Source organism: Lytechinus pictus, chromosome 5 (assembly GCF_037042905.1).
Source record: "Lytechinus pictus isolate F3 Inbred chromosome 5, Lp3.0, whole genome shotgun sequence".
NCBI classification, from domain to species: domain Eukaryota; kingdom Metazoa; phylum Echinodermata; class Echinoidea; order Temnopleuroida; family Toxopneustidae; genus Lytechinus; species Lytechinus pictus.
Window position 1 is genome coordinate 14,180,013 of NC_087249.1, and position 22,536 is coordinate 14,202,548.

The 22,536-nt window shown below is 33.5% G+C and overlaps 1 long non-coding RNA gene across 3 annotated transcripts; it reads right to left on the bottom strand.

Annotated features, from left to right (window-relative positions):
- Positions 1-1,251: 1,251 nt before the first annotated feature.
- LOC135154122 (uncharacterized) lies at positions 1,252-20,408 on the bottom strand. Of its 3 annotated transcripts, none has more exons than XR_010293543.1 (3): positions 20,365-20,408; positions 12,747-12,815; positions 1,252-3,759 (listed from the first exon to the last, which is right to left on the bottom strand). It is a non-coding gene; the product is annotated as an uncharacterized LOC135154122 (long non-coding RNA). The 3 variants fall into 3 exon arrangements; XR_010293541.1 differs by lacking the exon at positions 20,365-20,408 and adding an exon at positions 20,164-20,290; XR_010293542.1 differs by lacking the exon at positions 20,365-20,408 and adding an exon at positions 16,095-16,291.
- Positions 20,409-22,536: the final 2,128 nt, after the last annotated feature.

The window sequence follows — 22,536 nt, forward strand, 5'->3', positions numbered from 1 at the left end:
TATTTCACGTCTTTCCCTGTCTTCTCTTTCAATTCTTTACCTGTCTTCTCCCTCACGCCTTTGCCTGTCTACTCTCTCATTCCTTTACCTGTATTCTCTTCCACTCCTTTATCTGTCTTCTCTTTCACTCATTTACTTGTTTTCTCTCTCATTCTTTTACCTCTCTTCTCTTTTACTCCTTTACCTGTCTTCTCTCTCACTCATTTACCTGTCTTCTCTCTCACTCATTTACCTGTCTTCTCTTTCACTCTTTTACCTGTCTTATCTTTCACTCTTTTACCTGTCTTCTCTTCACTCTTTAACCTGTCTTCTCTTTCACTATTTTACCTGTCTTCTCTTTCACTCTTTTACCTGTCTTATCTTTCACTCTTTTACCTGTCTTCTCTTCACTCTTTAACCTGTCTTCTCTTTCACTCTTTTACCTGTCTTCTCTTTCACTCTTTTACCTGTCTTCTCTTTCACTCTTTTACCAGTTTTCTCCTTCACTCCTTTACCCGTCTTCTCTCTCATATTTCTTAACCTTCCCTCCAAATGTATTTGCTTCCTTTAGTAAGTAGTTGGCCCCCCCCCCCCCCAAAAAAAAAAAAAAAAAAAAAAAAACACTTCTCCCCATTCTGCCTGTCCATAATTATGTGGGGCTTTTTTTAACCTTAATCTGATTTTTTTTTTCCTTTCAAAATATATATTCCATTTGACCATGAAATTGTTTCTTTTGAGAAGCCTACTCCCCTTGGCTAGACCGAAACCAGCTGCCTACCACAGCTAAAGCCTACCACAGCTCTTGTTGGATTTAATATCCAGGGACTTGCAAAAGAACTTCACATGTAAGGGCGTAAAATACAAATACTGTTTTTCATCTTTCCATCTATAAAAAAAAATCATATATTTGCCCCCCCCCCCACCTCAAATGTAAGAAATAAAATATTGAACTGAGATTGTCTTCAGAATATGATTATTTCTTTAAATATTACGTAACTCTTCCATTATAAGATGGAAAACCATGCATTCCACATATTTCTTCGAAAAAGTTTTAGAAGTAATGCCAATATTCCTTACACATTGAGAAAATTATCCATACTAAATCCCTATACAGTAATCCATTAATTGAGTGCTTGTGTGTATATAGGTATATTTTCCTTTTTATAAGATTTGATTACACTACACTTTATTCAGTTAAAAAATTGTTTTCTGTTTATCTTGTACAGGGCCCCATCCTCGCAAGCTACATTTTTCTTGTTATTTGTTTTATTTGAATTTTTAATGGAAATAAATGAAATTGAAATTGAATTAAATCAGAAAATGTACCCAACCTACACTCTCAATTAGTTCTAACATTCAAAATTTGAAAAAATAAAATTAATGATAGATGTACGTATGAAGTGATGTTTAAAATGCTGACCTTATGATTTCAGCACTAGTCTTTTTGTTCATATCAGGTAGACAAATTTACAGGAGGCCCATACAAAATACTAAAACAGTATGATGATTTAAAGAGTAAATAAGAATGGCACTTCGATTATCTATAGATATTATTTCTTTTATTTTACTTCACATCAATTTTTTTAAGTTCTTGATGGAGAAAGGACATCTGAAAGTGACAAGATAATGAGAAGAAATGACAATTTATCCTGCAAATACAATGTGGTTTTCCTATTTAATTATATAATTAATATTTAAGTCTTACTGCCATAAATGAGAAAATGAATTATAAACGCTGAATTACCCTATTTCACTTCTCTTGCAAAGACCAAATGAAATGTAGTTGAATAAAAAAGATCATTATTTTGAAAGGTCTATTCATCTATTTATGAAGAAATCCATAGTGGTATTATAAACAGAAGAATACATTCAAGAATATGGTCTATATATAATTTCTAATATAGGGAGGATAAAACCTATCTAGAATAATTAGAAAGGAAAGAATAGAGGAGAGGGAAAAAAGGGTAGGTAGGCAGGTAAATCGCAGATAATTGTACTCCTCACATTCACTGGTGAAATGAAACCATAACACTATAACCCAGCAGTGACATGTACCAGACTCTGCCTTGCACGCAATGCAATCACTATTCATCTCAGCCTCACATCGCCCCCCCCCCCTCCGCCATCCTCCTTCGACTTTATCTATGCTAATGAGCAGTGCCTAAGAGCAGCCCCACAGATGGCAGGCTTTCATTGGCTGCTTGTGCTACCAATGGCTGGGGGCCATGTCACAGCCGTTCTTATTGGCTGACTTCTGACACACACACAAAAATTAGGTGGTAAGGCAACTAAGAGATGGAGGAATAGTGAGAGAGAGAGAGAGAACGGCTGAGAGAGAGATCGGGAATGGTATACTGATGAAGCAAGCGTGTGAGACATTAGCGATCGGCTCTCTCGCTTCTAATCATACCCGTGTGATACCCACCCCCTCTTTTTATTTGATAATAAAAATGCAACAGTTAAGTAATATCTTGTTCAACGTTGGGGAAAGACACGAAGCAAAAAAAAAGAGCAACAATGCCTATTGATTGGAATATGGCCTTGGTCTTTCATACACCCATTTGTGCATCTTAACCCCACAGTTGCACAATACATGTCTGCGGCGGCATAAATAACTTGCTCAAAGAAAATACCAAAAAAATGCAATAGTCTATTCAAATAGCTAAGAAGTCAGAAAGTGGGAGTACCTTCAATTCAATTTGATTTCTACCATACATACATTTAGAAATAAAAATATAACTCTTCTCTCGCATTCAAGCAGTCTTTTTTTTCCCCTCAGGAGAGAAATTGCACCGATTGCATTACAATAGCTCAAAAGCATGCTCTTCAGAAATTAAGAAGGATCTATTTCCAAGATGGTTAAAGAGAGAAAAGGGGAAAATGATCGAAGAGAGAGGAAAGGGTAAAGAGAAGAGAAATAAAAGGGTAAATGCGAAGGTCAAGGCAAAAACATGCTAGCAAATAGAAAGAACAGAAATAGAAAATATGGAATACAGACATATATTGAGGGGAAATGGCAAAGAGGGGGAAAGAAAAAATATGAATACACCCCCTCTCTCTATATTTCCCAAGATATATGTGTTTTTCTTCTGTTTCTTTCTTTTTATGCCAGTCTCCTCATCTCACAAACTGCCTTTCCACAATCATATTTTATTCATTTCACTCCACTATGGCAGAAAGACTGCTCATGGGTATGTATACCAATATGGATATGATAACAATCACCCTCCTCAATACCATTATCATCATAATTATCATCAGTACCATCATAATATTAGCATTATCATGATTACTTTTGTTATCATCATTAAGTTTATTATGTCTATTAATCTTAATGTGATTAGCATTATTACTTTCATTAACTTTATTATCATTAGCATTATCAATATCACGAATATCATTATAATTTTATCTCATCATGAACATTATCATTATAATCAACACCATCACCATCAGGAGTAACATATATTATCATTTTCACCATCATCGTGTTTAAAAATGGAGGATTTAAAAACTATTTCTTTGCTAAAGTTTGAGAATAAAATCTTAAAATTAGAGAGAGAAGATTAAGTAAAATTGTTATATTTTCGACAAAGCACATGCATCGGTGCAGGGAAGATGAAAGAAAATATCAATTATAATGATTTTAATTAATAATTACATCACCAGCATAGCACCTCAGTCAAAAGTAAATAAAAGAAAGAAGTGAATACCTCTCCTGGTTCAAGGTGGCTTCTCTCCCTCTTGTTTTCACTCGCAAGATCAAATCAAGTCAATGGTCTTGAAATAAAAGAGAACATAAGAAACAGGAATCGAAATTGGTGTTTGAAATAATTTTTAAATCAAATTAGAGTTTCTGACTGACTTGGCAAGAATTTTTTTCCACCACATCTTGTCATGAATGCACTTGGAAGGTGATATCCGGTGCTCTGACATGGTTCTTCAAGAAAGGGCTGTAATCAGTACAATAAAAAATATTTCATAATATCTCCCAAATAAAACATGTTCTGTAATTTATAAGTCCAGGTATACCATCAACTAAAGGAAATACAACCCCCAAAAAATGGTAAACATCAACAAAATATATTTGTAAGGTTATTCTTAAATATTAATGGTCAAAAATTGAATATACTCTAAAAATATTGGGTAAAAAAAACTCCATGAGGGTAATTATGTGTCCAACCAACATTGGGCATTTCTTTTGGGCATTTTTATTTATCCAGTGTGATGACAATTTTGCCCATTCTAAAGTAATTGCTGCTTGTTTTTTAACCTTACTGGACAATATGCTTCCCATGTTGGGTAAGATGCTGCCCCAGATTGGTTGGACATAGTCATAATTACCCTTGTGGTGGTAAATATTTTACCCAATATTTTTACAGTGAACAATGTGTCCTCTAAATCTGATTTTGACATGTTCCAGATACATGTATATGAAAATTGTTTCCTTTACATACATTTGCAACTTGAATATGAATTACTTCATACCGATTAATCAAACTTTCAATATGAAATGGAAAAGGAATACACTCTCAATGGGTCATCAGTCAGAACTAATTATTTAATTGAATCATTGTAAATTACGATACCGGTACTTATCATATATATATTTCATTGAAAATAAACATTATACACTTTATCATTATAATAATGTTTTTCGAAATGTGTACTTCATAATTATGCATGAACCTTCTTTGAAGAAGATCATTCAGTTTCTAGATAAGCATGAATTTACCATTTCTCATGATTGATATGCATTCACATCTAACCCTGAAGTGAACTTACAATGTACACGTGTTAACTGTAAAGAAGTAGAATAGTCTATATTAAAATGTACATGTATGATGTCCATTATCTTATACATTTCCATGATTTGTCACTTTTGATCAATATTCATTGCAAATACTGGTATATGTTCATATCTAACCCTGATGAGAACTTACAATACACATGTATATATGTTTATGTATGAATAATTCAAAAAAATGTTTATGTTTCTGATCAATTATTTTATTAAAATACTGGTGTATATTCACATCTAGCCCTGAAATGAGCTTAGAATATACAAGTGTCAAACATAAGGAAGAGAGTTCAGCCTCTATCAATGTACATATGCATGATTTCCAGGTTTTTTATAGATTTCTACACAACCTCGCTTCTGATCAGTTGTTTTATTCAAATACTAGTACATGTATGTTCACATCTAACCCTGAAGTAAACAAACACAATATGCATGTATTAACTGTATTAAAGAAGAGAGTTCAATCACAATTAGATATAATTGTATATAATTTATGTATTTATTATATTAACATATATTTCTACACAATCTCATGTCTGATCATATGCAGATAATTGGTGTTCATGTACGTTCACAACTTCACATCTAAGGCTGAAGTAAACAAATAAAATATACATGTGTTTATAAGAAGAGCGTTCAGTCACTATCAAATATTAATGTATTCATTCTTTCAGATATTTCTACACAATCTCATTTCTGATCAATGATTTTGTGCAGACACTGGTGTACATTCACATCTAACCCTGAAGTAAACATATACAATAAACATGTGTTAACTAAAAGAAGAGCGTTCAGTCTCTATCAAATATGACTGTATTTATTCTTTCAGATATTTTTTATATAGTAAATCACAATCTCACTTCTTTTCAATTATAAGATACTGGGGTATATTCATATCTAACCCTGAAGTAAACAAATTAAACAACATACATGTTTTAACTATGAGAAGAGAGTTCAGTCTATATAAAATATTAATGCATTTATTCTTTCAGATATTTTTTAATATATTCCTACACAATCTAACTTCTGATCAATTATTTTATGCAGATACTAAAGTATACATTCACACCTAACCCTGAAGTGAGCATATACACTACATATCTGTTAACTTTAAGAAGAGACTGTAGTTGCAATAAAATATTAATCTATTCATTATTTTAGATATTTTTATATATTTCTTCACAATATCACTTCTGATCAATTATTTTACACAGACAACGATGTATGTTCACATCTAACCCTGAAGTGAACTTAGAATATACAAGAGTTTATAAATTTGTTAAATGGGAGTTCGGTCTCTATCAAATGTATGTTTATGTATCATTTTAGGTACCAATATTTCCTGCATTTCCACATTACATGTACTTCAGTTCTGATCAATAATCTATTTCTGTATTATAATACGTTTACATCTCACACTTAGGCATACAATATATGTCAGTTATAAGTACCACAAGTAAATTCTTAGTATACTTTCTATTTCAGTTTATTTCAGACTTCCCATAAATGTAATAATATTTTGTGTAATATTGCTGTATGTTTACATCTACCCCAGATATAAAACTATTTGTTACATTTCCCCTTCCTTTACAAACAAGTGCAGTTTTTACATAACATTGAACATGTGCTAATATCCATCATTTCATATATAATCATGGTACTATATGTTATTCCTTAATACCATATCACTAGTATCCTGTTCATGTACATGTATTGGCATATGTTCACATCTAATGCTGATGTGTCCCTACGATGGACTCGTGTTTACTATGAAGAAGGGATTCCATTCTTTATCAAATGAAAATATATCAGGTATTTATACATTACTAACTTCTGATCAATATTTTATACATTTGAGAGTATGTTCACATCTAACACTGATGTAGGTATGTGGGTGTGGATGAATTATAGAAGACCAAGTTCACCTCAATAGTAAATTTGTATAAAAAAGGGCAAAACATAAAATAAGCATACTGAAAATTCATTGAGAAGAAAGTAACAGCAAATTTTCTTCATCAAACAAAACAGTGACAGACACAATGGTGGTATGTAAAATTTAGTATTATGTGAGACACTTCGTTTGTATTTATATGAAATATCCCAAATCTATTATTTTAATGTAAGAACATGGTGTAACTCTTTCTTCAGCATGTGGAATTGCCATCAAGATTCTTTACTTTCAAGTAGATACACATTGAAATTTATCAAATTTATATTTTGAAAAAAAAAGATATATTTTATAAAATATGTTGATTTTTTGTCTTCTCCCATACAGGAGAGAGGATACGAAAGTCAAGGGGTATATATCTCTGCCTCCATATCCGTTCCATTCTCTCTTAAAAATCATATAATATCCATTTAACGCTGCAAAATGACAGGTACTACCTATATATCCGCTCCTTATGTCTTCCCCTACTTGACAGAAAAACAAACAAATGAAAGTCTCTCTCAAGTGGGCTAGAAGCAAGGCTCACCTCCAGACACTATCTAGGGACGGGGACATTTCCACTGCCTCTTCTTCCGTAGACTACAGGATAATTGAGCCAATCGGGTCTTCACACTGAAGTTCATTCCTTCCAAGTTGCTCTCGGATCAGAGAAAGTAGAGAAATCTAAAGAGGAATCTACTTCTAAGCTGTTCCTTTGTGGCTTGTATGACATTTGTTTTCAAAAAAATTAAAGGGAATTTATTTTGCACTCCTCTAATATCGTACCTGAGAAGTTAAGCTGTCTGTTCCTATTAAATTGTGACTGTGTCATGGACCAGTAATGGCCTGGTGGTCGGGTCACTGCCCAGCAAGCAGCAGATGAAAGGTTCAAATCTGACTGGTTCCAAGATTTTGTTTTGACTATTTCTTTCATGTAATATTATACATGGGCATTAAAGTAACATTTCATGAATGGCAGCTCTTAAAAGGTAGAGATTGTGATTATAATATCAACTTTTATTCCAAAACCTTAAACTCTTTGGTTTAATGTCTATTCACCCAAACAGAGAATATTCATTCAATTTTTCATAATACAAAACCCTTAAAATCCCAAATGTGTATATAAGTCGCCGCAGATTGCGTTCACAAACTGTGGCACTGCTAGAGTGTAAACTGTGGTGTGTGTTGACACTGTGATGCCACAGTTTGAGTACTGCAGTTTAGGCTGCCACAGGTAGAATACCATAACTATCACATTGTGCTGCCACGACCATAGCTCTGACATCACACACCTAATGGCTTGAAATCATGCATCAAACTGCTTGAGAATTTATCATATTTGATTGCAAAATCAATATTCATAATCATCCATCACATCTTTCTTGACTTTATAACCCTCTTGCGTTTAATTGTCCAATTATAGTTCATGTAGCATCTCAATAATGCCAGAGGAGTCAATGGCCGCAAATTTCATGGGGGTATTGAGCGCTGGTGCCCACAATAAAATTGCCAATGCACCGTTTTCCTCAGTAATTCTCATCGCAGATGAGCTGATGGTCAACTTAAATTTGTCTATACTGGTAAAGCTCTGTGTACTAATGAATGGTATTTGACCAGTGAAGGCAGGATACTACATTGTGCGAGAGGACGCCGACTCGTTTCTTATTCATTTCCTACTTGCTCCTGTGGTATGATCAGTAAATGCCAATCCCAGGGCAACTATCATCGTTCGTACGAAACACAATACACTACATCCCATGCCAACTCTCATCCCAGGGAGTGTTTCAACAAGCACTTTGTCAATGATTTCATTGACATTTCTGCTCTCAGCCAATCAGAAGCAAGGATTTCAGTAGCTTATAACAGTTGTCAGTGCAAATCACTGACTATTAATTTCATGAAACGCTCCCTTGATTCTAAATGACTTTTTTTTACTCTTTCAGTGCATACGTAAGTGTTTCACAGTTCCCACATGTCCCCCTAATACGGATTTTCAAACGTTGCACCTCTTTAACAGTCAAATATAAATTATAATTGAAAATAATTCACCCTTGTTACAATGATGAATTTCAATAAGATTTCATTCATGTCAATCATTTTGGAATATGACCATGCATTCCTATGGCACTCATGCTTCCATTCTCTTTGTTTAGCTAATAGACAAAAAATAGTGTACACAATCTGCAGTATTTTGAAGGAGAAAGAAAACATGACAGTGGCTTTTAAAGACTTAATAGAATCTATTTTGGTGGTTTTCAACTAGGAGTTTTTTTCTCCATATACAATTATAACTAGTTTATCATTTTCATCTGAAATATCCACTCTCTACAGATGATTACCCTAGTAGCTTTAAGATCTAGTTATTGTCTGAACCCTGACAATCATTTCTTCTAAACCAATTTTTGTTTTTTCAATGAGACAAGCAATCCTCTTTTTTTATGATGTTAAAATAAATATTCTTTCCATCTGGATGATTAAAGACTAAAAAAAAACACATAGAATATCTACAATGCCCAACCGTACCAACCTACACAATTGGTTGTGAAACTGATTTTTATAATAGACTGTGCATAGTGATCAATGCAATCACTCATGACAAAATGCTTCCTATAATAAGTCTCTGATTTTGTGTTACAGACCCCAAGGGTTAGATTACAAGAAAATGTAAAAGTAATCCTCGAGTGAAATCAGCAGAACAGTAGATTTAATAATAAATCAAAAGAAGAAATCACTCGTGTAAAAGCATAATCATTTTTCAAATAACTCTTGAATCACTTCTCTAAATCTATTTCAGAAGAACACATGGAGAGAAAAATAATCATGGAAAATTTTCTGCCTCATTTAGAGACTAATCAGGCACGGGCTGTTGAGAGTACACATAAACCTCAATTTTTTTTATATTTTGAAGATTGAATGAAATTGTGGTAATTCACAAAGAATGTCCCTCTCATATTATACCAAATGACTAGAAAATAGAAATTCAAGCTGCTTTTTTTCTTCCTCTTTCTTCTAACTCTTTCTCCTCCTCTATTTAATCTCCTCTGTCCCTCTATGAGTCTATGTAACTTCCAACATGCTCATTCCCACATCTTGAAACCCCCAACTATTTCTGCTACTACCCATTCATTATATACCTACAGACAGCCCTATAACTTTTTTTCTGACAATACTTTACTAGTCTACATGTATCTAAATGTGTGCTGTCTGTCATTCAATCATGCTCAATAGATGATCAAATCTAAAAAAATATATCAAAAGGTACCCTGAAAGTTCAGATATAGTACAATTTATTAAGACGGGGGGGGGGGGTTGCAAGAAAATACTTGCAATCAAATGCAAATTTCAGATGAAAATTTACATGTAATAGATCAATTTCAACTAAAGAAAACCAAATTACACTTCTTGATGAAAAAGCTGACAATTAATCAGTAGCGAATTTGCAATGAAATGCATGACTTTCAATCGATTTAAGGACTTCAACTTGACTTGCTATTGATTGCAAGTTTCTTGCACCCCCCCCCCCCCCCCCCCCGCATAAGATTCAGATTTAAAAGACTCTAAAGACTCAACCACAGAAAATATCAGTTACATGTATAGAATTCCCAGATCATGAAATACAAGACACATTCTAGTGTGAGAGCAAATTACTTGTAATATCCCTGAAAGAAAATACTTCCAATTTTACAGACAGTGATTCTTTACAGTGATTTTTTTTGTTTTCTGGTATAAATAAAAACACAAAATCTGTTTTGGTTCTTTACTTTTCATGTGAAAATTAAATAAACTTACCTTCCCAAAATGGAATTCATCTTTTTGCTGAGTACATTTTCTATGAAAAAAATGGACTTTCCATTTTCGATCAAGTTAGAAAATAACAACCACGTTTTCATAATCAGAAAAGACCATTTTATTCAAAACGGAAATCACTGTCCCAACAATTTACATGTATATGATTTACAATCCAAAATTATGAGTACATTTACAATGATATGTTAAATATCAAAATAAAGTAGGCCTATATTTCAACGTTGGTAAGCGTTGGTTGGTTTGCATACCTTCAAAACATATCAAGTATATAAACATGATCTGTTATTTGATTGGCATTCTTGACAAAGATATCTCAAGAAAATTTGAAATTAGAAGATAACATTTCAGGTGTGCACACAGTCTCTCATATTACACACGGCACTATCTACACCATGCAAAATGCAATGCCATAAAAGCTAATATGTTGATCATTCTTAGCCGTGTACTGCATACATGTACAAATTGGAAGGATGCAAAATTGTGGATATAAGAATTGGGCAATCTCCCAAGCAATTGTGACGTTGACGGTATAGCTATAATAATGGGCCGAGTGATTAGCATAGCCATGATAATTAAACAAGCCACTCAAAAACCCATATAATAATCATCAGACTGAGAGGGAAAAAAAGGAAAACGACAGGAAATAAAGGTCTATTAGGGCAGCCGAGAAGCACGCGTGTTGACCAAAGACTTCATCTAACCTGACAAGGGCACAGCATGGCAGGCTTAAAGTTGACAACGTAAATGTGTATGCTCTATTGATCGCGATTAAAACTTCAAATTTACGATTTCTCACTCACTCCCAAACGCAAGAGCTAACTTACAGTGCTTTGATTGTCAATCATTGTATACTGATGAGTGATATTTATAATCATGTATCGTTGCTACGCGTAACGTCTTTGAATGGAATCATTATTTTCCCATATTGACGAATGAATTCTTCAGAGGAAAAGAACAAGTAATCAGATTCTGAAGGCAACAGATTTTAGGGAAGTTCACCTGACATAAAGTCAGTTTAAACTTTATATAATTATAAAAAATAAAACATAAAATTTCTTCATTTTTTCCCTCACTATAGTATGAAACAAGGTTTCATTCCTCCTTGATATAAAGGACAAGTTCACCCCAGGCCCAACAAAAAGTTCATATGAATGAAAAGAGAATAATCTAACAAGCATAACATCAAAAATTTCATCAAAATCGGATGCAAAATGAGAAATTTATGACATTTTCAAAGTTAATTAACTTAATTTCACAAAACAGTTATATGCACATCCTGGTTGGTATGCAAATGAGGGAACTGATGACACCGTCCACTCACTATTTCTTTTGTATTTTCTTATATAAAATATGAAATGTTCTAATTTTCTCCTTATCGTCATGTCAAACAAAGTTGTTTTCTTCCCTAAACATGTGGTATTTTACTATTACCATTGTTATTACATTTTATGGTTCAGTCCAGTTGGTCCTTATTGTAAAATCTGTAATAATTGACAAAAATGTATTTGCATGTACATGTTACTGTTTTGTGAAAAATATGCAAAACTTCGATATGTCATAACTTTCTTATTTTACATCCGATTTTTAATGAAATTTTCAGCATTATACTTGCTTGATTTGTTCTCTATTGATTCAAATCAACATTATTCTGGGGTGAACTTGACCTTCAAGAGTGTTTTATAAATCCTATCGTAAATCATGAGGATGTTTCCTTATTGTCAAAGCTGCAAAAAATTGAAATATTCTATATTTCATATAATAAAATACAAAAGAAACAGTGGGTGAGTGACATGCTCAATCTCTCATTTGCATACCACTATATTATGCAATTATAACTGTTTTGTGAACATACATGAAACTTAAAATGTTAAAACTTTCTTTCCTTACAGTCACGTTTTTATGAAATTTTCAGCATAATGCATGGTTTTTTTTTCTATCTCTCTCTTAAGTTAAATGTACATTTCTTGGGGGTCGACTTGCCCTTGAAACTGTATAATGTATAAAAAAGGCAGTGTCTACAGCATCTGAATGTTATGAAAAATGTTGCTTTTTTCGTGCTGTATCATAAATATGCTTAGCATCAATGGAATGATAATAAGGTGGGGTAATATTCATTGAATGGGACTCATGGCCTTCCAACCCGTGTTGGGATTGCAGTCAACGATCATCAAAACGTAAAGATATAGCTCAATTAGGATGTAGCGGATACCATCAAGGGCCCATTCCACTTACCTCTAAGGCTCTTCGGCGAGCAGCTTTCACATCAGCAAAAACTTCCTGGGAGGTTTAATACGATGGTTTCTACCAAAATAGAGAGATAAAAAAGAATAAAGAATTATTGAAACTAATAACATTTCTACATAACTTCAAACACATCACTCAGGGAACAACATTTCATAATAATTATGTAATATTGACTGGCCTTAAGGGGAATATCAAATATATTGCCAGCAATAGAGTCATATTGGCCCGAGTCTTTAGATGAGGGCAATATGATTCTTTTAACGGCAATATATTTTAATGTTTCCCGGAAGAGGAGCCAGTCAATATTTTTATTATTATCCAAATTAGACATCTAGAGCAGAATCGTGAAAATTTTATAGATATTTTACCCTTTAAGAATGTGATTTCATTTTCTCATGTTGAGCAGGCTGTGCCTCTAAGCTTTACAATTGTGAAATGTCGCCGTATCCAGCGTTTGTTTATCTTGATTGACATTACGTGATATATTGTGCTGCGCAGATCAATATGATGCGTATATCTTTCTATACGTCCTCAGATGCCCGAATGTCAGACCAGGGAAAGTGCAAAGGTAGATTTTGCGTTTTCTCTGCATGAAAAGTCAATACCCACACACAGACTATAAAGCAAAATTCAAATAATATACATGTACATGTACCTATCCCTTCCTTATATTCAGAAAATACGGGCAAATACGGTTTTGGAAATAACCAGCGCAGATATCTGATGCTGGTAATAATTAATAATATTCCAGCTTCTTTACAGCGCTTGTAAACAAAATATCACAACTTCTCGAAGCACTTTCGAGATGCATTGATACCCCAGTCATCAGATTCTGGCTTGCCCACACACAACGCATGCACTTTCTCCACTCCCTAGGGAGCATTCCAACAAGAGTGTCCAAACTCATTTTCACGACAGAAGGCCTTATAAAGTAAAAAGACAGTAAATTTTTGGTAAGGTGATTTTTATTAACCTTTTAATAAGTATAGCTAATGGGATTTGACAGCATGTTATTTTGCTATAGGAAGATGAATTCAATTAAGGCTTTATAGTTGGCAGAATCTGTAGGTGTTAATTTTGAGATTTTCACTAATAAAAAAAGGAAAAATAGGGTCGTGTTGAAGTCACCCCTTTGTTCTTTTTGAGCTAATATGAATATTTTCACTATTAAATAGTGTCAATTTGATTAATACATGTTTTTTTTTATTGCAGTGAGCTGTCCAAACTAGTGAAGTTGATTTCAAACCAAAAAGGGGTTGCTAAAAATCACGATGAATGCTGGGTAATTTGGTCTGCTGATAGTATGCTGCAAAATGGATTATCAAACAAGTCTGCACCGTAAATTGCTAATTCGTCTACTGCCAACTCGTACACTCATCACATGGTCTACTTTCATTTTAGTCTAATGCCATTCCGTCCATCAACATTTCGTCTAACATCCATTATGTCAAATAACCATTTGGTCCAATTATTACTTTGAACATCTAATCAGTTCGTCTATGACCATTTCGTCTCAAAATCAGTCGGTCTAATATCCATTTTTTTTTAATTTCCATTCATTCCGCCGAAATAACACTTAGTCCAATAAGACCAAATGGTACATGGGCTAAATGGCTAAAGGACCAACTGGTTATTGGATGAAATGGTGAGTGGATGAAATGACAATTAGACCCTGTGGATAGTGGACAAACTCATGGTAGACCAAATGATAGTAGACGAGTGGATAATTGGACGAATTGGCATTAGACCAATTGAAAATTAACAGTCTGCCCAGAACGACTGGTGAACCTTTCTTACGCGCTAAATAATCACCAATGAACATTTAATGGTCAATATCATTTTCCAAAAGAAAAGATCACCAGTCATTCTTAAAGTCGCCCTTAACTTTTTATGTACTAAACAGCTTTATGAAACACCCACCAGGATGTGGTCATGTATGGGGCACCAACTGGTACCAGTTTTAAAGTGTAAAAGTTTTGTCCTTATACATCTAATATTTGTTGCTTTCTACTTCATTACCTTGCTGCTGCACTTCTTCAAGCTGGTGATGCAGAATCAAAAACATATCCATTAGTTTTGATTCCATAATTAATTCATATACATTTTCCATACACCCTTGCCTAGACTATCACAGGCATCAAGAAACTTTCACTTATATTGCCATTACACAACCCAAATCTACATGGAAAAATGTAAAACATATTGGTAACCATTTTATTCCATTATAGTTTCCCCCACCTCTCCCAGCAAACTACTGTTTGTTTAAAAATGGAAATAGGAGATTTCATTATTCCATATATGTCATTTTTAAATAATCCGCTATAATGCTCTTATAGGCAAATTTACGCATGCAAGTCTGCGCCCCCTGTCTCCCTGCCTAAACCTCCATTAGAGTTGTGGCTCTATTCAAATTAAACAATGGCCTGGAGTGGTCTATAGAGGGCTGCCTATTGTGGTGACGGCAATGAGTCAGCACTTAGGGAGCTATACAAGGTTCTCTGGAGAAATAAGAGCCGGCTTTGCTATCGCGAGCCATCGTCTGGGTGATGCACTAAGAACTCACAATAATTCTTTGACACGCAAGCAAAACCATAGAATATACAATTCTACCTTGGAAAAGCAAATGCTTTCTCACCGAACATAATACCAAACACTAACCTGTGCTCTCATACAGTGGACAGGTTCAAATATCATAAATCTTGCCTGGGTAAAAAAAAGAAATTTGTTCTTCCTCCATGCTTGCACTTAAGGAGTAAATATGGTTATCATAAAACTTGACGTTACCATAGCAACATCATGCTTTCCGTTTTCAATGGAGTCATATACATGCTCGGTAGCTTTTAACTATTTCTCATTTTGATTGCTTCATCAAAATCTTGGCTCCATTTTTTTCTTAATAAAATTCATTTCTTTCTACCCCTCCCCCTCGCACCATCACCTTTTCTCAAAGCAATTATTCCTTTCTCTCTATTTCTCCCTTCCCCTCATCTCTCCCTCTCTCTTTCTCTATCTCTTCCCCGCTTTCTCATTCTCTTTATCTCCCTTTCTCACTTCTCTCTCAACATAAAAACTAAACATGCTGCACTCATGTTGAAACTATTTTGTCATTTCTATGTGCAAGCTCCAATTTCAATGTTTGAACACAAAAAGTAAATGACATATAAACGCCTATATAATTCTGCTGGAACCATTAAATCTTAAATGACCTCACACTAGATATATACTACAGGATTGCTAAATGATATCTGTACTCGATGCACATTACTGACTGGAATAGGAGAAACAAATGTCCATACAATGTGGAAAACCTATACATCATGATTCAATATCACTTACAAAATATGTTAATGGTAATCTTCAATGTGTGTTTTGATCAGTGCAGTAAAACAAGATGGCTGCTTATAACAGAATTGTACAACCTGTCACCCTCAATTGACAACAGATGAATAGCATCAATCTATCAATGTTTGTATCAATGTTACTCCCAACAGACAACATTTACGGTGGAATGAAATAGAATAAATCTAAAGCAGGGATCATCTATCACTTAAGAAACAAAATCCTGGAAATGCTTCATGTACGCCCACATTTGGAGTGTCGGGTTTCCTGTCTCTACACCATGTACAATTACACACTCGGCACACAGGCATGCATACGCATAACAAAAGGCATTAATGATACCCAATATTTATAGGTACACCACCTGAATCAAGGCAGGGCATGAATATTGCATGGGCTAGCTTGTATCCAGCGAGCCCTGGAGAGGAGTGGGGAAAGGGGGGGGGAGAAAGTCCAACTTGGATTCTATTAATCTGGGGACCTCAAGTGATGGATGAGCTTGTCTAACCTTATGCAGATTTTGTCCCCACAATGAGGAATCTGGGGCCGTAACACAAAGCTAAGCAACGATGGTAGAACATATTTTTTTCTAATGATTGATTGCAATGTACAATTAATCATTAAAATCCAGCGGACGATCAATCGCTATTCTTCGTGTTACGGGACCGTTTATGGAAATTTTGGATTTTAAGAGGGGCGGCAAAGATGTTCATTTGAAGCCAAAACTCTATCTAAAAATGGAGAGAGATGAAATCAGAGAGCAATAAGGGAAACGGGTTTTACAAACGAGTAGGGGTGACACTTGTGGGGTAATACAGAATATGAAGGGATAATTACATGTATATAATAAAATAAAGAAAATGAATACAATAATGTGAGGAAAAGGACCAAACTTATTTGAAAGAATTTAAGTAAGTTTGAAACACCTCAGATACACGGAGTCTCCCTCGCAGATGATAATACCAATAGATAGCTGTTAAAGCCAAGAAAAATGAATTGCTTAATATGTTCCATATCAACACAAAACAAAAACATTTCTTTATTTCCCAAAATACTGTTCAGGGCAATTCCATAGGTTGGTGGACATGAGCTTAAAAATTCAAATTCAATATATAGCCCATCTGAACTGTACATTTTAATTGTGTTTGCCTTACTTATACTTATTGCTGGTTCTTTAATTGATGTTGAGGGCTTGAGGCAAGAAATGGAATGCATTTGTTTTACATTTTTTGATTTACACAGCCCAAGCCAGATCTCGTACAGTTTAGTGAATACATTACCAATATACTGACCAATAAGTAAAAGAGAGGAGGAAACTTATTTAGAATGATACCTTTAAACATAAACTGGTGTCTGAAATCCTACTCGTATTATTACAGAAACAGAAATATGAATCTTAAACACATTATTGAATTTTTAGTGACATTTATGTTGTTGACCATACATGGACAAAATGTAACGTGAGTAACCGTAACGTAACCACTTTATCTGCACCCCTAGTAAAAACCATGTGTTCTTTATTATTTGAATTATATACAAAGTTTGTCTCCCTAATATACTTCTTTGAAATGGATATAATCAACTTTCATAAAAGCCTTGTATGAGGACACTTTTCACTTATAAAATGTCGACTTTTCATTTTATGCATGTCCGAATCATGTAACATGAGTAACCGACACATTTCAAAGATTTGCCAGGAGCATAATAAAATTTCCCAAGTTTTGTTTTTATACAAATGATAGTAATAAAGAGATGTTTAGTTCCTATCAATAATAATGGAGTTACAGCTCCAAGTATGAGTCAAGGTGTCTCCAAATGTAACATGGGTAACCGTGGAATAGCCATTCAAATTTCGAAGAAAACTGTTCAGATATGCATTAAGCTAGATTCGGAGTAATACTTTTAGATTCCTGCTTCTTCTCATGTAACCCACACTAGTCCACCACGAATGCATGCACACACTAAACATTTCTATTCTTTTCTTTTTGTTGTGTTGGGAAGGTTCTTGCGGGTTTTGAGGGGGTTTTTATTCAGTGGTGGGAATGGTTTCAATTATTTTCATTCATTTTCGTTAATTTGTACATCAATAATAGTAATATGTAGCATTTATGAGATGCTTAATATCTATTTGCCAATTGGATACAAATTTTGATTAAAAAGGATGTGGCATTATTAAAAAGTGAGAGGATTGTTCTATTATGAGATAAAATATCAAAAATACTTGGCAAGATACTAAACAGTCTACCAAGAATCAGCCATGAAATTGAACTTGGTTTATAATTGCTGTTGAAAAATTTTTTTATGTGCTTTCACAAGGAAGGAAATTACAAGCACTCCAGGTAATCTCTAGGAAATTCCAGGAGTTGGAAATATGACATGGAAAGTATATTAAAATGTAACAAGTTTAATCTTGATCAGTTGCTTCATTTTTTAGCTATAAAATCATACTAGCGCTGAAAAAGTGTGGTCAATAAAGGTTCTTCAAGTGAATTCCTTGGTTTATGGTCCCTATGCTGACTTCTGGCATCATCACTGTCCAAAATTCCATTTCCAGGAAATGAATAGATTTCAGAAAATTTGAGATGTGCACAGTTGATTACAAATTGCTTCTAAACATGTGTGTTACAATGCCCAAGTATATATATCTGCAAAAAGCTATAGATATTGATTTATTAGATTAAAAATGAAATTTGAAAAGTAAAATATGACACCTTTAGAGATATGACATGCTGAAAAATATCAATGCAGTACATGATCCCTCTAAATTATTTTTAATGACATAAGAAATTATAAAATGCATTTTTAGCCTACTACTGCCAGAATTTGTCAGTTACAAACTTGGGCACATCAGTTCAGAGAGAAGGATCTACACAGCAAAAACGTGGTGCTGATTAGTGTACAATGCCAGTTATTTTGCACTGGTGTTTGTTTAACACCCATGGGTGTCATCACAACACCTTTGGTTGTTAGTTTTACACTCTCAGCAGGGTCCACTGGGAGAACAGTTTCCAGAACTGAAGTGCATACCCTGGGTAAATATACCGTTATTGTTATTATAATTGAAGGATGTTGTCATTTTGAATAGGGACACCAACCGGTGTCAGTTTCAGACCCCCAATTTTTAGGGTGAATATTTCTCCTCTACACCAAATTATTTCTAAGATGGTTGCAAATTCAATTCCAATCCAAAGAGGGATAATACGGTGCTTTGACTCTCAGCTTGTTAAACACCACTCCTATGAAGTGACAGCTTGTAGGTTTCTATCAAGGGTATACCAGTCAATTTCCGGTCAGCTCCTAATTCACATGATTGCTTACAATACATATAAAGATATAATGTCCACTCAAGTCATAATAAATGGACAATTCAATAATGCATGAAGGCCTTTTATAACTCTTTTTTAAGCTGTATTTTGGTTCTAATGGTTCTATTACAATTTCATGGTTATAAGCTGAAACTTTGTATTAAAGGTTAATGATGTTGAGGGAATAATGTCCACAAATGAAAAAAAGGAATATATTTCTTTCCTCAGTAACATCACTTTTTTAAATGAGGGATAAATGCTTTTAAAATGTTTATGACTTCCATTTTCATCTACAAAGTTCAGGTCCATTAGGAAGAGATATGTTATACCTATCATTTTTTAAGAAGTACATTTCAACAAATTTAATCCATCCCTTAAAATACATACCAGTTCTGGTAACGATCTCAAAATGAATTTGAACAGAATCCAATAAAATGACCACCAAAGTGTTTTTATGTAAATAAAAAATATGTGCCAAATGGCTCTGGAAAAAAAGTGTAACTGCTGAGAAATGAGCAAAATAAGGACGGGATTCCATAAAATGTCTGGTATTTTTCCAAACAATATCAATCAATACACTGTCCAACATATACCTTTTGTGTTTAGTGAACATCATCATTACCAATTTTCAGTTAAGATTTCATGATTTCACAAAGATAAATTTAGTTCAATGTACCAGATCTAGATAGATCTATCAATATGGCGGCAAATAACCTTGATATCATAGACTTTCTCATGAAATAATTGTTTGCTGTACTTACCTGTAAGGTTTATACAAAAGTACATTTCATTACAAGTCAACAGTCAGCATGAAATGCACAATGCTTGAAATAATTCCAATCTGGTAGCTATCAACAAATTGCTAAATACATAAGAACACCAAATTGTTTCAAGCTGGCCTTTTCATGATGTTGAGCAAAGCACTGGCTATCAAGTCAGAGTAAACCAAGCATAAAATTTACCTGTCAATGCAGGATAAACGATTGAGATGTTTTCTTTTCAGATACAAAAAGTGCATGAAACTCCATCACGGTCACCTCATGTTTAGCTGAAATGGTGTATTATTTGATATTAACGATAAGAATAGGTAAAAGACCTTCTTCATTATTAAACATCTCAACTGCAGGATTGTAATGTACTAAAAATAAAATGTTGTGATTGCATGAGTTCAAATGTCTTTGTTTCTGTTAATTGTGAAGAATTGAGGGAATTTCAGCAGGCTTTAAAGATCTTTTGGTGCTTACGATTAAGAGAATGCCAGGAACGTATTGCACTTGAGTAATTTTTTTATTTCTGTATGCATGAATGAGCATGTCACTATACACAAAATTGGCGAGCTGGGCAATACATTATATCAATGTGCAGAACCTTGATAGCATTAATAAACTTCTGAAGGTTTCCATTGTGAAGAATAGAGTAGTACATGTAGGTTTCACGGTACACCATGTATCTTTCTCGGGCAAGTGTTGGTCCTTAAAATGACCACCCAAACCTGGGCAAGTGTTGGTCCTGAAAAGGACCACCCAAACTCAATCCGGAGTTACTCCGGAGTAACTCCACTTCGCCTTCAGTATGAAAACAGCCTTACAATTGTCTCTTTTTGGCACAAAAATATTGAATGAATTACCAAGAAGAAATATGTGTAATGCTCCCACCCATAAAACCCTGTGATAAAAATTCTTAATAGAAATTAGTTTATGAATTAACAATTGTCAAAACAAAGGTTGAATTCATTAACCAGAAGTTTCGATATCGCTCATTATTAATTATTTCTTACAGTATCAGTTCAACAACATTCCCATTTTCCTCTCATGCCCCTACCGCACATTTGAAAGGCATTTGAAATATTCAATTTGTATCACTTAATTTAAATATTTATTAAGTATCAGATGACCTATAAAATAAAAAAAATTACTGTACATTTTAATTTACATACATACTTAACAGAGGAAGTAAAAGTAGTCCAGGTCTTCACACTTGGCACATTACTGCAGAGGCAAGGCATACAGTTATGATACAAGGTAGAATAGAGAACAGAATATAATATCATATTAAAGATCTTGATTGCGATTAATCTCATAATAATTTCTTATATTTGATAGTCAAAATAAATAAATCATGTAAACAAGTAAAAATATGAACAAGCGAATTGCTGGTTTTGATACACAATAGCTATTACTTTTATTAGTATCAGGCATGGTCTTTATCATTGTTGTCATTAATATTGTTTATTTGCACAACTGTTTACTTATTATTATTATTATTATTATTATCATTATTATTATTATTATTATTGTTATTATTATTGTTATTATTATTGTTATTTATTATTATTATTATTATTATCAGTATTATTACAAATATTATTTTCATCATCTTGTCACAAGCATTATTACAATATCTATCAAGTATCAGAAGACCTATAAAATAAAACATTTACTGTACATTTTAATTTACAAACAGACTTAACAGAGGAAGTAAAAGTAGTCCTGGGGCCCATCTTACAAAGACAAATATTCAACGTGATACTTATTATTTATTTCTTAATGTTATCAATATTACCACTATTGTTGTGGAGAAGTTGCCAATATTTCATTCATAATCTTATTTCTAATATTAACTTCATTATTAACTTGTTAATACATGAAAGCAAATATTAATTCAATTTACAGAGAACTCACACGCAAAGCACAAACCATAATACTATCATTTATAAGCCAAGTTAATCCCTACGGATACATTTCTCATCTTATCATCCATTAAAAAAATTACTGCCGACATCATTTTTTATTTTATGATTCGTTAAGTGCTGAGAGATGTTTATGTCTTGCATTTCTACCAAGTAATTCTTTGTGATAAACTTGGATGAGATAAACCTAATGTCCATTAACATAAGATGGCATCAATGGATATGAAATATGCACTTGAAGTCTTCTATTGCATATTTTCAATTTTCTTGCTCACTTTTATCTTTTTTTATTATATCTAACCTTTACCTTTTCCTGAAAGTCTACAAAATACGCTGCTATAGACTATTTCTAGAAATAAGGATAGGTCGTGACAACAGAAAATATAAGAAATAGAATAAGCACTACTAAAAAGGTATAAATAAAAAAGAAAGTGAGATAATTCTA